This window comes from Lepidochelys kempii, chromosome 1 (genome assembly GCF_965140265.1).
Source record: "Lepidochelys kempii isolate rLepKem1 chromosome 1, rLepKem1.hap2, whole genome shotgun sequence".
Taxonomy (NCBI): domain Eukaryota; kingdom Metazoa; phylum Chordata; order Testudines; family Cheloniidae; genus Lepidochelys; species Lepidochelys kempii.
Genome location: NC_133256.1, coordinates 186,694,115 through 186,709,774, shown reverse-complemented (window position 1 = coordinate 186,709,774; position 15,660 = coordinate 186,694,115). Strand labels below are relative to the sequence as shown.

Genomic DNA, 15,660 nt, shown 5'->3' with positions numbered 1-15,660 from the left:
GTACAGGACCTGACCATGTATATGTAGGAGAGACTGTAGCTGGAGGAGAGAAACGGCCATAGCTAAGTGGTTAACTGAAATATAAAATGAAAACTGCCAATGTTCTCTTATCAAGCATTGCATGAAATTAACTTATGTAAATAGAAAATATAACTTAGAAACGGCTCTTGGAATGTCAGATTTGCTGTCTCTGAATGCCTGAATGTTTTCCATGAAAGTTTCCATTTTCCAGCTAACAGAGAGGAAGTAACAAAAAATTAGAACAAGTAGAAATTAATTATGCACTGAAATAAAAATGGGGAAAGCAACTAACTTTGAACTCTGGTTTTACATATGCTTCAGCATGCATTTTTAAAAAATATAGATAAAAGTAGTTAGGGTTTGTTCCCTGCCGGGTACAATGGAGCTGAAAAAGGAAGCATAATGTAGTAATGAGATCCACAACACAGTGAGTGGGCTACTGTCAGGCTGAAGGGTGGGAAGAAAAATAATCTGCAGGAGTAGGCTGGGCTGAGGCAGAGAAAAATGACAAATCACAGGTGCTCCTTTTCTCCGGAAGGGGAATGCACATTATCCGTCTTCATCTGGAATCGTGGAAGATACCTGGCAATAAAACTAGCAAATAAAAAGTAAGTTGATAAGTTTCACTTAATTAATTTAATAGACGTCTATATTAAAATAGGTCTAAAAGCAGAATTCAAAATCTATTGCTTTCCACACTGCATATTTCAATATAGAATGAATTTCTTCCTGTCTTAATTTCTTTCTTCTCCCCTTTTTAGTAGGAAAACGGCAGCCTCCTTGACATATGGTTTACCTTTTTATGAACTACAGTTTCTTCTATTTTCACAAAAATCTAGTTAATTTCTAACATACTCTGGATTTTCTCTTTAAGGCAGGAAGGGTTGTCTAGTGGTTAGAGCAGGGGGGATGAGCATAATGAATTCTGCCCTGGATTCCCTCTGCCAATTGGGGAGAGAAGTCACCTAATCTTTCTGTACCTCAACTTACTTATGCATAACATAGAGATAGTTACAGGCCAGGGGTCACTATTAATCATTGTTTTCCTTCATTCTCTAAATAGGAAGTAACAGATAGTTTTGATACTTTCTCTGATAACTGTTGGTAAATGTTGGCCACTGTACTAACCTCACAAGTGGTGCTGGCAGACAATGGTTGTAAACACTTTGAGATCTTCTTATGAAAAATACTATACAGAGTGCTTCTTGAATAATTTTAAAGAGCTATTACTGGTTCCATCCATATTCCCTACTTTGAGTATCACACGTGTATGTGTGTATATATATATATATATATATATATATATATATAGTATTACTGACCCTCATTGGCTAAGAATTGCTGACATCCTATTATATTTGTTACCCTGGCCCACTTATTTGTCTCATCTACCTATTTTGTCTTTTTTGTTGTTTTTTGTTTGTTTACTTGCTTGCTTTTGATTGTAAGCATTGGGGGCAGGGACTTTCCTTTTCTATATTTTTGTACCGCTCCTAGCAGTGCAATGGGATCCTGACCTAGCTGGCCTGTAGGTGCTAATATAGTATAATGGGCTTTATAATAATGAGTAAAGGGAATATGACTCAGACTGGTAGAATATTTCAAAAGAGAAGAAACTGCAAGTGCTACTACTATGTACAATTTATTATAATGTAGCTAATAGATCAGTTTCCACTGTAGCAATAGCAGCAAGTGAAGGAAAGGCATCCCATCAGCTTCTTGTCAAACTGCCTCATCTTATAGAGGTTGGAGGATTGTCAGTCTGTAGAAGGGCAGACGGCTGCCGTGATTAATCCAGTGGCAGACTACATGCATTTTGTTGAAGGGAAGAACTAAGTGCACTTTTGGTTGAGGAGGAGGAGAGGAGTTTCAATGTTAAGGTAAAGAAATGCACACTAACAGCCTTAAGTCTGCACCGTACAATGCCATGCAATAATTATGATTGTGATTAAGGTATTTTAGTGTTTATAGTTTGATTAGATTAAACTGATTTTGAAGCCGTTCAGTTGTTTCATATTTTTTCCTTCATGCCATGAGTACAGCACAAAGTGAAGGTTGTTTAGGTGCTGTAACTGTGCATTTCTTACCTTAATACATTTTGGATTTCTTCTAAGCGTAACCTTAACTCTGAATTGCCTGATTTATAATGCTTGGTTTGGGGTAATTATAACATCCCCGTAATGTTTTTACCTTTAAGTCATGAAATCACATTTCATTTTAAGAGAAGATTCATAGATACACCAAAGCAGCCAGAGTGCACTGTCCAATTAAGCTGTCTTTACAGCTGCTTTGAATTGCTAGAAAAGTAGCTAGAAGCAGCCACAGTGTACTGGTGAATTTAGCCCTTAACTTGCAATTCTCTTCCTGATTTTGGAGGGTTATGTTGGTGAGACTGGTGCTTTATGAAGGGAGGGCCTCTGAGTCCCAATTCTCTGCATGAAGGGGTCCTCCTGCCTCAGTGCGCAGTGGAGCTAAGGCAGAAGTAGCTGATGCCTACTGAATCTTTAAAGAGAAGTGAGAGGTTGAGCAAAATAATGTACCAACCAGAATAATGTATTCTTGACACTTGTCCATTCTTCCCCATACCTCTGAATCATAACAACCAATAGAATTATTGCATGCAAATTAGCAATAGAGCAAGTTTAGTGATTGGTTGTTACCTCTGATGTCACAATGGCCCCTCTTCAGTTACCTAAGCTGTTGACCTGAGGCTTTATAAGCATAACAAACATATCTAATTGCTAATGATTTAGTTTAATTACAACCTATTTAATTCAAATATAGTCCATGCATAAGATTTTCATGAAATTTTAACTATATGGAAAGTTCGAAGCATCTGTGTTATTCTGTTGAGGTCATTTGGGACAAAGATGACTGACAGATGCTAAATTTCTTAAAGTTAATTACAAGCCAAGACCTTTAACTCAAACTTGTTAAATTTACTTGTAAATTATCAGAAAACTAATTCTGTAATCAAAGAGTAAGTGCTCTTAAGTTTGGGGAGGATACACTGTATCTTTCATACAAAATGAAGAGGTTGAATCCTTGCTTTAGGTGGAAAATGAAACTCAACTTTTAAATCTGGAGTAATGACCAGAGCTTCCATAATGAGCACGTAGAAAATAGGTTGTTAAGGAACTTGTGTCAAAAGTGGTTTAGAATAAAATGAAACTAATAACTGACTTTTCTCTTTCACTGAACATAAAATGTTGCCTTTTACCATTGCACTGCGTGGCAAAATACCTTGTTCGCCTCAGCAGGCTCAGTCCTTTTTAGCCTTGGAGACTCAGGTTTGGGGCAAGGCGAATCCTTATAGGTGGCACAGGGTCCTGCTACTCCTCTCCTCAGTCAGTCCCTTGTGCTTGTTTTCCTTCCCTTCTGGGGAGCAAGTGCAGCCTCCCTACTGGGAAGGTTTGGTGTCTTGCTGCAAACAGCCTACTGGCAGCTTCCCTGCTCCTCTCACTCCCTCACTCTCCCCCTCCTACCACCCAGGGGAGGGTTTAAAAAGGTCCCAAGTAGTTGGAGTCAGCTGAACCTAATTGGTTTCCTGGCAACCTCTTTTCCAGCTGAACCTTAGTGTCCTGTGGTTCTCTCTCCTCAGTGGATAGGGAGGGGCCTTTTAATCCCCTGGGACTAATTACTACCCCCCTTTTGTAGCTGTTTTTCCTGGGTTTACCACAACTGATGCTTTATATTCAGTTTTGTAGAATTTGGTATTTGGCTTTGCATCCCTTGGGAATTCCCTGTTGCCAACTGTGTCCACATATCTATTCAGGGGACACCATCACAGGGCCTAATCACATCAGCCACACTATCAGAGGCTTGTTCACCTGCACATCTACCAATGTGATATATGCCATCATGTGCCAGCAATGCCCCTCTGCCATGTACATTGGTCAAACTGGACAGTCTCTACGTAAAAGAATAAATGGACACAAATCAGATGTCAAGAATTATAACATTCATGAACCAGTTGGAGAACACTTCAGTCTCTCTGGTCACTCGATTACAGACCTAAAAGTCACAATATTACAATAAAAAGACTTCAAAAACAGACTCCAACGAGAGACTGCTGAATTGGAATTAATTTGCAAATTGGATACAATTAACTTAGGCTTGAATAGAGACTGGGAGTGGATGGGTCATTACACAAAGTAAAACTATTTCCCCATGTTTATTTCCCGCACACACACACTGTTCCTCAGATGTTCTTGTCAACTGCTGGAAATGGCCCACCTTGATTATCACTACAAAAGGTTTTCTTCCCCTCATTCCCCCCCCCCTCCGCTGGTATTAGCTCATCTTAAGTGATCACTCTCCTTACAGTGTGTATGATAACACCCATTGTTTCATGTTCTCTGTGTCTATAAATCTCCCTGCTATATTTTCCACTGAATGCATCCGATGAAGTGAGCTGTAGCTCACGAAAGCTTATGCTCAAATAAATTTGTTAGACTCTAAGGTGCCACAAATACTCCTTTTCTTATTCACAGGAATCCTCATCTGGCCAACTTCAAGCCTAGCTTCTGGTGCAGGGGTGCTGCAAAGAAACCCCTTTGCAGTTGATTATCCCACCCTCCGTATTGAGTGAGACTTCTCAAAACTCTTGACTTGCTTCCAAAATTGCAAATCTCGTTGCATTTTAAAGACTAGACATTGCTATTCTGATGGAATAGTGCTTGCATTTGATGGCGTCATTAAAATTCTTTCACTGCTTGCTAGCACTTTTATTTGGGAAGCCTGGTTCACACTAGTCCTGAAAATACCTACTGTTATTTACAAAATCAAGTCCTTTTCTCACAATAACTTCCTTGACTTGTGATCAGTTATATCACAAACGATTTCGACTTCTTTTAGTCCATCTGCTGACAGTTCAAATTCATGTGACTCAGCCTTACATAGGTCTGTAAGGTTAATGGTCCGTGGTCTCACCTGGCATCTGGTTTCATGTAAAGACAGTGTACCTTTTTCAAGTGACGTTCGTGTGTAAATCAAAATATTCTTGAAAGCCTAACAATTTGTAGTCTAACAATTTGTAGTCCTCTCATCCTCCCTCTGGAAAGAATTGTGCATTCACCATCTTTGATTTTTCCTCAGTGCCACTTGCTTGCAGGAAAATTTGGAAGTGCTGTATTCACCTTCTCAAGTTCTCACTCTTCCATACATGAGTGCTGTAAGAGATTTCAGTTTATTTCTTGGTCCTAGTGAAGTTAAATGGATCAGGATTACATATGTTTACACCCCTGTCACATGGCAGGAATCAGTGTGTAATGGCTAGTCACACCCATATTCCCAGTTTCCCTACTTTCATCATTGGAGACTTAAAAGACAGATGACTGATCCTGCTGCTATAGCGTGGAGAAAGACAGATGTGGAGAAATACAGGTAATACTGTCAGTGTCTCCTTCATAGCTGCTCTCCGGATTCTTCTCTGATAGTAATGAGTGGAGATGTAAGTCAGGAGGAGAGACTACGCTAGGATCCTTGTTTAGCAGTCAGAACCACTACTTGGTGTACAAATTAAATGGAAGGAGGTGAGGGTAGACCAGAAAATCTGGCTGAAGCCCCCTGCAGTAGATCCTATGACATGACCTGTACAGCCTCTGGTGTGGAGGGTGTGGCAGAAATTATGTTTTGTATCTTTTTTTCTATGTGCTGTAAACAATAGCTAATTAATCCTCCCAACCCCTGTGTTAGGCAAGTATTCAACCATTTTACAGCTCAGGAAAGTGGAAGCATTGAGGCTAAGACAAAATAAACAGCATTTGCTGTCATGGGCCTCAAAAATTATTTATGTTCAGAAAACAAATGAGATTGCATTTCCCTAAAGTCAATCAAATAGATCCAATGAAAAATAATCCAAAACAGCACTAAGGCTGAAAAAAAGCTCGAAGTAGGCAGTAAGTTAGATACAAGTTTGGAATGAATAATGACAACAGTAGTGTCCCAAACAAAGGAGATTACACAGAAGAGATGGTGCCTGTGGGGTGTTTGACACGCTGACTTTCTAAAACAAAGTTTGCCTGGTACCTACTGTGGTGTCCACATTTATTACAGAGCCTCTTAAATAAAATCAAATCTAAGAATCAGATGAATTAAATCAGACGATCAGTTTCATTGTTCCTCAAAATTAATATTTTATGATAATTTCCATATGCACCTGAATGAATGAGCCCATTATTCTTGATACTGTATAAACTGACAATTCAGAGTAAAATTGCATTGACAACCCTTTATTGAACAAAACTACTCAACAAAAACCATCAGGAAGCAATTATTCATAGTGAAATTCAACTATAAAGTTGTGGCACCAATATTGAGAAAAATAGCCATTCAGTTCCTCTCATGCCATCCCCTACCGCACCTTAATGCATTTTCCCTACTTTGGGTTACAATAGCTGAAGTGTGTGCATTTTTGTTAATTGAAAAAATGTAATATCTTTCTTGATTAGTAATAAATTGATAACTGAAGATGCAGAATGCAACAAAACCTGTTTTCTAATAAATGTACACTCTTCAGAATGCCCTAGTGAAATGGTTTGTCCAATTTATGAACAGACACAATGTAATTTTACTGGCATAAACAGTCAATTTACTATACAATCCTTATGCATCCCATTTTTGCCAGGGTGGGAGAGGGGGAAGGTAGAGGTCCAAGGTGGGAGTATACAAGGAGCTGTCCATTAGCTAAAGGATGTATTTTTGCTAATCCATCCCTTTGCTGTAAGGTAACTTCAGAAGAGCAAATCATTGCCAATGCTGCTGCATAAATTTTTTCCAGGGTCTAAAATTGGGATTAAACTGTGTGTGGGAGAGGAACAATCATTCTGCTGGAGACTTGCATCTCTACACTGGCTGTAAGCACGTCATCTAAAACCCATTGAAGTCAATGTAAATACTGCCATTGACTTCAGTGGGACCAAGGTCTAAATGGATTATCAGAGTGTAGGAACATTTTCTGGGACATTCAGCACCATTTTTAGACAAATGTCAGAACATTTTTGACAAAAATAATTTGTATTAACTGGGTTCAGGGATAATTGAGGCAAGATTACTATTCCGCACAAAGGGAAGTATAAAAAGATCTTGTTTGAGGGGAGAGCACTTACACACCCAGCTCCATTGGAAAATGAATTATGCAGTGTTTAATCATGATTTTCATGATGGGCGGGGAATCTTAATGGATCTCTTTCATATCTAACATAAAGATTAAGGATGTGAAAATTGCTTTACACGAATAGCTGGTTCAAATGTTCACACATCTCCCAACTAAACACATGCATAATCTTTATTTAGATGTCAGTCCCTTTTAGTGAAGGCCTCTCTAACTCTTTTACTGACTCAGCAGAGCTGAAGTTCCTTCCCCATTCCCAATAAGGCTCTTTGTTTCCTTTCTAACTGTGACAGGGTCAGGCCAGATGGCTATAGGAGAGTGATAGAAGGTAGATATATTAGCCCCAGATTAAACAGGTCCCTTTCCCCTGAGTAAGATAATGGGCTGTTCCAGAACAATCAGGAAGTTGCTGGAACCAATTAAGGCAGGCTAATTAGGACACCTGGAGCCAATTAAGAAGCTACCAGAATCAATTAGGACAGGCAGGCTAATCAGGGCACCTGGTTTTAAAAAGGGCCTCACTTCAGTTAGTGAGGTGCGTGCAAGGAGACTGTTGGGATTGTTCTCCTCCTTTTCCCCAGGCTGGCCAGTGATGAGGTTAGCTGAGTGAATGGCAGGTTTGTGCCACTAGAAAAAGGAGCCAAACTGAGGACTGCAGTGAACCTCTGAGTGAAGCAAATCCGCCAGAAAGTGCAGAACCCACCAAGGCAACAGAGGAATTTTGTCACACAACACACAGCTCTTTCCTGTTCACTAGCTTACTTCCTTTCATAAGATCTTCCATATGTTCTGTCTTTCTGCTTCCAACGACAATCTCTCCACCTAGTGTTACCAAGTGGCACAATTTTATCACGAATCTCACAATATTTGGTGTTTTTTCTTAAACTCCAGCTCCTGGAATTATTGGATTACGGGAGACTCTCTCAATTTTAATTACAAAATTAAATTAAATTTCTAGCCCTCATGGTTGTAGAGAACTTGGAAATCTAATCCGCTAAAGGCTCCAACCCAGAGGAGAAATAAAAGAAACCCAGATTTATTTTTAAAATTTCATGATTTTAAATCAATCCCACAATTTTGGGGGGCCTGACTCATGATTTTAATATAGAGAATATCACTCACCTCACAACTGAAGACACAGTTATGGGCTTCAGAAGTGTCCATAGTCTTTCTGCCTAGCCCCAACTGCTTCTGAATTGAAAATGCACATGAAAGCAAAAAGAGATTCATAGGCAATGAGAGGAAGATGCTGGCTCAACAACTTTGGATAGTTTCAGATATGAAACCAAACTTCACTTAACCTTTTGAACATTTACCTATAATTAGTGAAGCAGTAATCATTAGCACAGTAATCCTTGGTCTCTGTAGGCAGTGATAATTGCATCCAGTTTTTGCTCATTGTGCGTGAGGGTGGAAACAAGCAACACAAGTGCTGTCAAAATGATAAATGAAAAATATATAAACAATATTTTGAAATACAGCGTATACGAGATAAACAGGACATGACCAGGAATTATGTGACAGATAACCTAAGCTTTCGCTGACCTTTCACGGAATGACGGAAGTAACAGTTTGACAAGGTTGAGCACTTCTTGGGGTATTTATAAGGGCAGAGAAACATGCTTTCCTGCAGCACTAGGCATGCATTTTTTTTCTATTGATTTTCCTTAAACTTCTGAAACCTGTACTTTTGACAAAAGGTTGTTGTTTTTTAAATTTAATGCACCTAATTTCCCTGGGCACAGATACTATGTGAATTTGTATAATGTTTCTATTTCCTCTTACATCCTTCTAAGTAGCTCTTATGTATTATGGAGATTGAATATTGATGGAGCATAGGAGCCTTTGATATGCAGATGTCATTTTGTTTAAACTCCATGACATACTATCAGGTTTCAGAGTAGCAGCCGTGTTAGTCTGTATTCGCAAAAAGAAAAGGAGGACTTGTGGCACCTTAGAGACTAACCAGTTTATTTGAGCATAAGCTTTGGTGAGCTACAGCTCACTTCATCGGATGCTGTAGCTCACGAAAGCTTATGCTCAAATAAATTGGTTAGTCTCTAAGGTGCCACAAGTACTCCTTTTATTTTTATGACATACTACGAGGTCAATAAAGCAAGAGACCACGTAACGAATGAGACTTCATTTGGGGACAGAAATCACATTTTCTCACTTTGGAATGTCCCTTGCCCTTCACACAGGAAAGTGTATAGTGGTATGAACATCAAAAATGTTAGGACAGCAGCTTTTAGGGGTGAAATGTCAGCATTAGATTAAATAAGTAAATTGTATTGAAATGTAGTTATACTAGGGCTGCCTTTACTGGCCATAATCTAACTGGGCTAAACACTTTATCCATCCTTTGAATTAAGCCGAAAGTGAACCTGTTATTAATTTAGGTAACCATTTTCCTTTGCTCCTTGGCATAAGGGCCAGACTGTGCAAACTGCAACTCCCAAGTTCTGTTCTTGTCTCTGCCACTGAACCCATCTTGTCTGCTGCTTTGTACCACTCTACTGGTGGAAAGTAGTCCTAAAACCAATGTAGGATCCTTCTGTAGAACAGAAGAGCGGACAAAATGGCTGTAGGGTAGATGGCCAAGGCTTTACTGCGCATCAGTAATCGCTGGTAGCTCTAATGGTCCATTGAGCTATTGTCAGCTGATATAATTTAGAGCAGTCTCCAGGCTGCTCCAATTACTGCAGAGGCCTGGCCTGGCACACGGCCTTCATGGGATCAAGGGAGCACAAAGATGATCAAAAGCACATTGAGACCAAACTTCCTCCTGGCTGCGATGTGTGTTCCTTCTGCCACAGCTGAGGTTCTCGGTCACTGACATCTTGGGCAAGTCACTTAATCTCTGTCTGCTGACCCAGATATAACATGGATTTACTTACCTGTTTCACAGGGCTATTAAGGCTTACTGTCTGGAAAGCAATTTGAGGTCCTCAGATCAGAGCTATCATAGGAGTACACAGAATAATTATTTATTAGTCAGCCCCCATTCTGTAGTCACTTTATAAAGCACTGAAAGTTGTTCCCCCTACATGTATGTTTGAAGTGTGTTAAAGCATGCATGGTCAGCTAGACAGACCCACAGACCATTGAATGGCCAAGTGTTTGTATTTTGAATGTATATTTTGGAGGTTTACCTGTTGGAAATGAGCTGAGTATGATGAATAAGACTGCTCCAAGGCAGAACTTGGCTTTTCTTGCATCAGATATGTAATGGTGATAAGTCTGTAGAAAAGGCAGTAACACAGCATTGACCCCAACAAGGCAGATCTTGAAGGAATGTAAAATTGTTAAAAGAAAACTGGCTGGAAAGCTAAAATGAAAATTAACAGTAAAAATGAAAATTTGACCAGTACATTTATCAAACTTGTACAGCCTAACTATAGAAAAAAGTTGCCACGTGCTTTGCCTCTACTACTGCAATCTCTTTGCTTCCACAAATGGAATGGAGAGTGGGGATGGACTGGATCAGGAAAAGGGAGAAACTATAAACATGGAAACAGCTTTCCCCAAAATATTCCCCCAATCCTGCAGAATCCCTTTTGTCGGAAAACCAGATGATTTGGGACTGGAGAGGTGGCAGGCCGGAGGAGACAGGGAACATTTTAAAGCATTGTCCTTTTCTCAGCCTTGCAGGGATTCACCTCCTAAATCAGGTTTATTTTAAAGAATGTTCCTCATCCAGGATGTGAAACCCCTATGGCTAGGGCAGTGGGTACACCTGGGTTTATGGCACCTTTGGATGTTTCCTGACATAGAGGGAGGACAGGACATGGGGAGGCTAGGAAGCAGTTTGGAGGTACAGGGCCAACACACACATGATCCTGGCCTCCATGGCATGTCTACTGCAGTGTAGACTTCAGGCTCAGGCTGCAGCCTGAGCTCTGGGACCCCAGGAAGATGGAGGGTCTCAGGGCTCAGGTTCCAGCCCAAGCCCAAATGTCTAAACTGCTGTTTTACAGCCCAAGCCCTGCAAGCCTGAGTCAGCTGACACAGGCTAGACGTGGGTGTTTAATTGCAGTGTAGACATGGATCCCCCTGGGACTGGGAGCTCAGCCAATGGAGAACTGGGAATTTTAAAACTTCTATATCCCCCTTGGTCCTCAACAGGAAAATGCGAGGAAGACCCTCTGAGTGCATATTTAAGGTTCCCAGTAGTTTAAATTAAAAAAACCTGCCTATGTCCCAGAGCAGTTTGTGATAGCAGTGCCATGTTTATTCTGTTTGTAAGTTTTACGTGTATTTGGGTCTGCTCCTCTTCCCACTGAAGTCTTCAGAAGAAACAGAACTCAGCATTTCATTGAAAAAACTGCAACTATATAGGAGGGATATACAGGGCAGTATAGTATACTGAAAGAGACCACAAGGCTTTTATAAATAAGCTGGGAAGGAGAAAGCTTGGAAAAGGCGTGAAAAGAACAAAATTAAACCAGAAGAACAACATGTAGTGAATGAAAATTTGCAGAAAAACACTTCAAAGAACAATATGCAATTTTTCAAATACTATGTAGACACAATAAACTCTGGTCATTTAGGAATGGCAGCTATGGGCCATTTGTGTGTGTGTATTAAATAGAATTCAGCAAATAATGTTCTTCAATATATTGTACATTACTGTTGTTTATTTGCCAAGGATGTATACACCCAGCTCTGAGAGTCATTCCTTAACTATATTATTCAAATGGTAGTGTTTATGCTTGCCTAGCACAGATCCTAGTGGCCAGGGACTAACGGGAGTTTGGGCGAGCGACTCCACATTCTGCACGTCCATCCTTTTAGGGTATTTGGAATACAAATTTCTAATTTAAAACAATTAGTATAAATACGATTATTTGTGGTAAATTCATCATTTGATTTGTACATGAGTTGGTTTTGTTAGTTTTTGATTTAATACTGTAAAATTTGACTGGTTGTACAGCTGCTTTTCTGCATCATTGGTTTTTGGGGTGTTTGTTTTTGTTTGATGGGTATTTTTTTTAAAGTCTCTTGGGAAAACATTTATTCCCTGGAATCTACTGTCCCACCAGTGTACATCACTACTATAACTTCTGTTACCAGTAATAGCTGTGAAGCATCTAGAAAGATAGAGCAATAAACTCTGCCAATGCATATTGTATATAACAGGGGTCTCAAACACAAATGATCACGAGGACCACATGAGAAATAGTACATTGGCCCGAGGGCCGCACCACTGACCACCCCTCACACCGCTGCCCCTGCCCCGCCCCCACTCCACCCCTTCTGTGAGGCCCTGCCCCTGCCCCGCCTCTTCCCACCTCCATTCCAACCCCTTCCCTGAAATCCCCACCGCAACTCTGCCCCCTCCCTGCCCCCAGGGGGTGCAGGAGGGGTGCAGGGTGCAGCAGGGGGTTGGGATGCCGGAGGGGTGCAGGGTGCGTCAGGGGGTCAGGGTGCAGGGTGTGGCAGGCGGCTCAGGGCAGGGGGTTGGGGTGCAGAAGGGGTGTGGGGTGCAGCAGGGGGTTCAGGGCAGGGGGTCGGGTTGCAGGATGCAGCAGGAGGCTCAGGGCAGGGGGTTGGGGTGCAGGAGGGGTGCGGCAGAGGGCTTAGGGCAGGGGGTCAGGGTGTGGGGTGCAGCAGGGGGCTCAGGGCAGGGGGTTCGGCTGCAGAAACAGTTCAGGGGGCGGCTCCGGCCCAACGCACACCGGGGGCAGGGCAGGCCTGCCTGGGAACGGGGAATCGTGGCCAATGGGAGCTTCGGGGGTTGTACCTGGAGGAGCGGCCAGGGCAACACACAGACACCCCCACTCAGGTCCCGGCCGCTTCCCAGAGCGGCACGGGGGCTCGGCAGGGAGGGAGCCTGCCCTGCCCCCGGTGCGTGCTGGGCTGGAGTCGCTCTAGTTAAATGCTGGGGGGACAGGGGTGCCGCGGGGAGTTGGTGGGCCGCAGAAAATAACCCGGCGGGCCACGAGTTTGAGACCCCTGGTGTATAAGAAACAGCACAAGTGTAACTAGACTTGGGGTTTTGAGCCCTGAACATTTACATGAGGAAAGTGGGGAGTTTATGATGAGCATTTTTAAATTCTAAAAGAGCTAATCCTAATTAGAAGCAGGACTGTGCATTTACTAAATTAGGGCCACTTTCTAGCTTCAGTGGGAGACATATGGCTGTAATACAAACCAGAATATGGCCCTTAAATGGGAGGATACCAGATAAAAGTATGAACTGTGACTTGTCGAGATGACCTGAAGATATTTTCACATAAATTACAGAAACCAGGTCTTACAACCCTCTCTCTCTCTCTTTATATACTGTACTAATAAATATCCTGTGTTTACTTTAACAGTTTTATTCCCATGGCAGATATTAAAGATTTCCTTATAAATAAAGACTGTAGAGATTAACATATACTAAATATATTTGTTTTTGGTGGATTTAATCTTACATAAAAAATTCATTAAAGTGGGCTTTGCTGCATTATTTAAAATGACAACAGGAGACAACAAACTGAATATTTTGTCATTGATTTGATACTTTATAGTCTCATCCTTATTCATCACTCTATCATTCAATTAAATTACATACTATCAAAATCCTATGTTATGGAGAAAATTAGAAGGGAAATTAAAAATAAATATGAATTGTAAATGCATCTGGTATTTAAAGTTACACTACCATGTATAGCAGATATTTCTTCTTTCTTGCTTTTACAAAAAATGAAATCCTGAATGAATTAATTAATGCAAAATACAAAAAAATGTAATGTATGCCCTGAGGTGGCAAGGCATCAATCAAGGATGTTTTAGCCGCTTGTGCTGCTCTGATCTGCATTGAAAGTCCTGTAAAGTAACAGTCAAATGGAGGCAGCAGGTAGTATTGCCAGTTGAGGATTCAGTTTTGAGGAGCAGCCTAAGGAATCCAGCTTCCTTGTGCAATTAAATATTGTGACCAGGTCTGTCACTTAAGTGACATATTGAATGAGAAGAGCAGACCGGATCATTACGAGGCCCACATGAACCAATCACTAAAGCAGCTTTAATACTATCGATTCACGCTTGCAATTAGACTCAAAGTGATACACACACATTGAAAAGAGGAAAAAGTGAGATACAATATCAGGGAAAGAGAGGACGACCACGAATGACAGGTCTGGAGTTACTTGTGATCTTCCTGGAGTATCGGGCCTTGTAGGCAACAGAATAAAAAAAAGTTGAGCATCTGCCATTTCAATTGTCATTTTAAATATATATATTATATATATATGAGGGCAGCACCCAAAGACCATTCAGCATCAGAGCCCTATTGTGCCAGGTGCTGTACAACTAGAAGAGGGTACAGTCCCTACCTGAAGACCTTCTAATTTAAAGAGACAAAGAATAGATACTGTGTACCTTTATGAGCTAAATAAGTAATAGTTGCTTTGTTTGGACTGTAAAGTCTTTGAGGGAGGAGCAGTGTCTTCCTATGTGTGTACATCATTCAGCACAATGGGGCCTCAAAGTGCTACTGTAATATAAATAGTAATGTATGCTGTCTCATACCTAAAGAGAGAGAAATGTCTACGATATGGGTTCTCAGCCTTTTCCTGTACCGAAGACTTCTCTCTGTCTAGCCAGGAACCCTGTTCTGTTTAGCTTTCTAGAAAGGGCAGGGTGGTTCTAATCACCTGATAGCTGACCACAGCCCCCCTGGAAGTGGTGAGTTTCAGGCTGAGAACTCCTGGTTTAATAATTAGTGCACAGAACTGGAGTCAGATGTTGAGGATTCGGTCACTAGCTCTGTTACTGACACTGTGTGAGTGGAAGAAGTAATTTAACCACTCTATACTTGAGTTTCCATTTCCGTAAAACTGCAATAATCCCTGCCTCACAGAGAGACTTGAGACTTCATAGATCGTCTGTAACGTGCTTTGAGTTCATTGTATGAAAAGTGCTGTACAAGTACAACTATCAATACTAATAGAAGTTAGGTTTTTTTAAATAACTTCAGTGTAAACTGGAAACTCTGTGGAAAGGCTGTTACTGACTTCCATAAGGACTATTTCTGATTATAATGGGGCCATTAGAATCTGATATTTGATTACATCTGCATAAGATCAATAAACTAGCCCCCCCCCCACTCTGATTTTGGATATGACCCTGAAATCAAAGGTATATGGACTGATTAGGCTCTGATACCAACCCTAGAAGAAATTTCAAATGGGTTTGGAATAGGGAGTTTCCCGTTATGGCCCCTTTTGTAAACTTTACAACACCTCTAGTTAAGACTCTAAACACTTTTCACAGAGGCCTTATTCTGCTGGAGGTTATAGGTGGCTAATTTGGAGGCCTCTCCTTTCCATTTCATTGGACAATGGCAGTCAAACAAAAATAAAGCATCTGGTGTAGACAGACTCTTACTACAAGCATGGCGGCAGGAGTACAAATTTGAGTTTGTGAGGAGCTACCAGTAGCCTCAGTGGCTTAACTTGTGCTCCACTAGAATTTTCCCACAGTTCACAAGGTGCAGATCTTCAGATGCGCGTCTCTTCTGTCGGTGTGATGCCACAGGT

General features: G+C 41.1%; 1 protein-coding gene across 7 annotated transcripts in view; it reads left to right on the top strand.

Annotated features, from left to right (window-relative positions):
* The window catches only part of EPHA6 (EPH receptor A6), an 872,967-nt gene that overhangs the window by 744,320 nt on the left and 112,987 nt on the right, over positions 1-15,660 (top strand). The window lies entirely within an intron of this gene.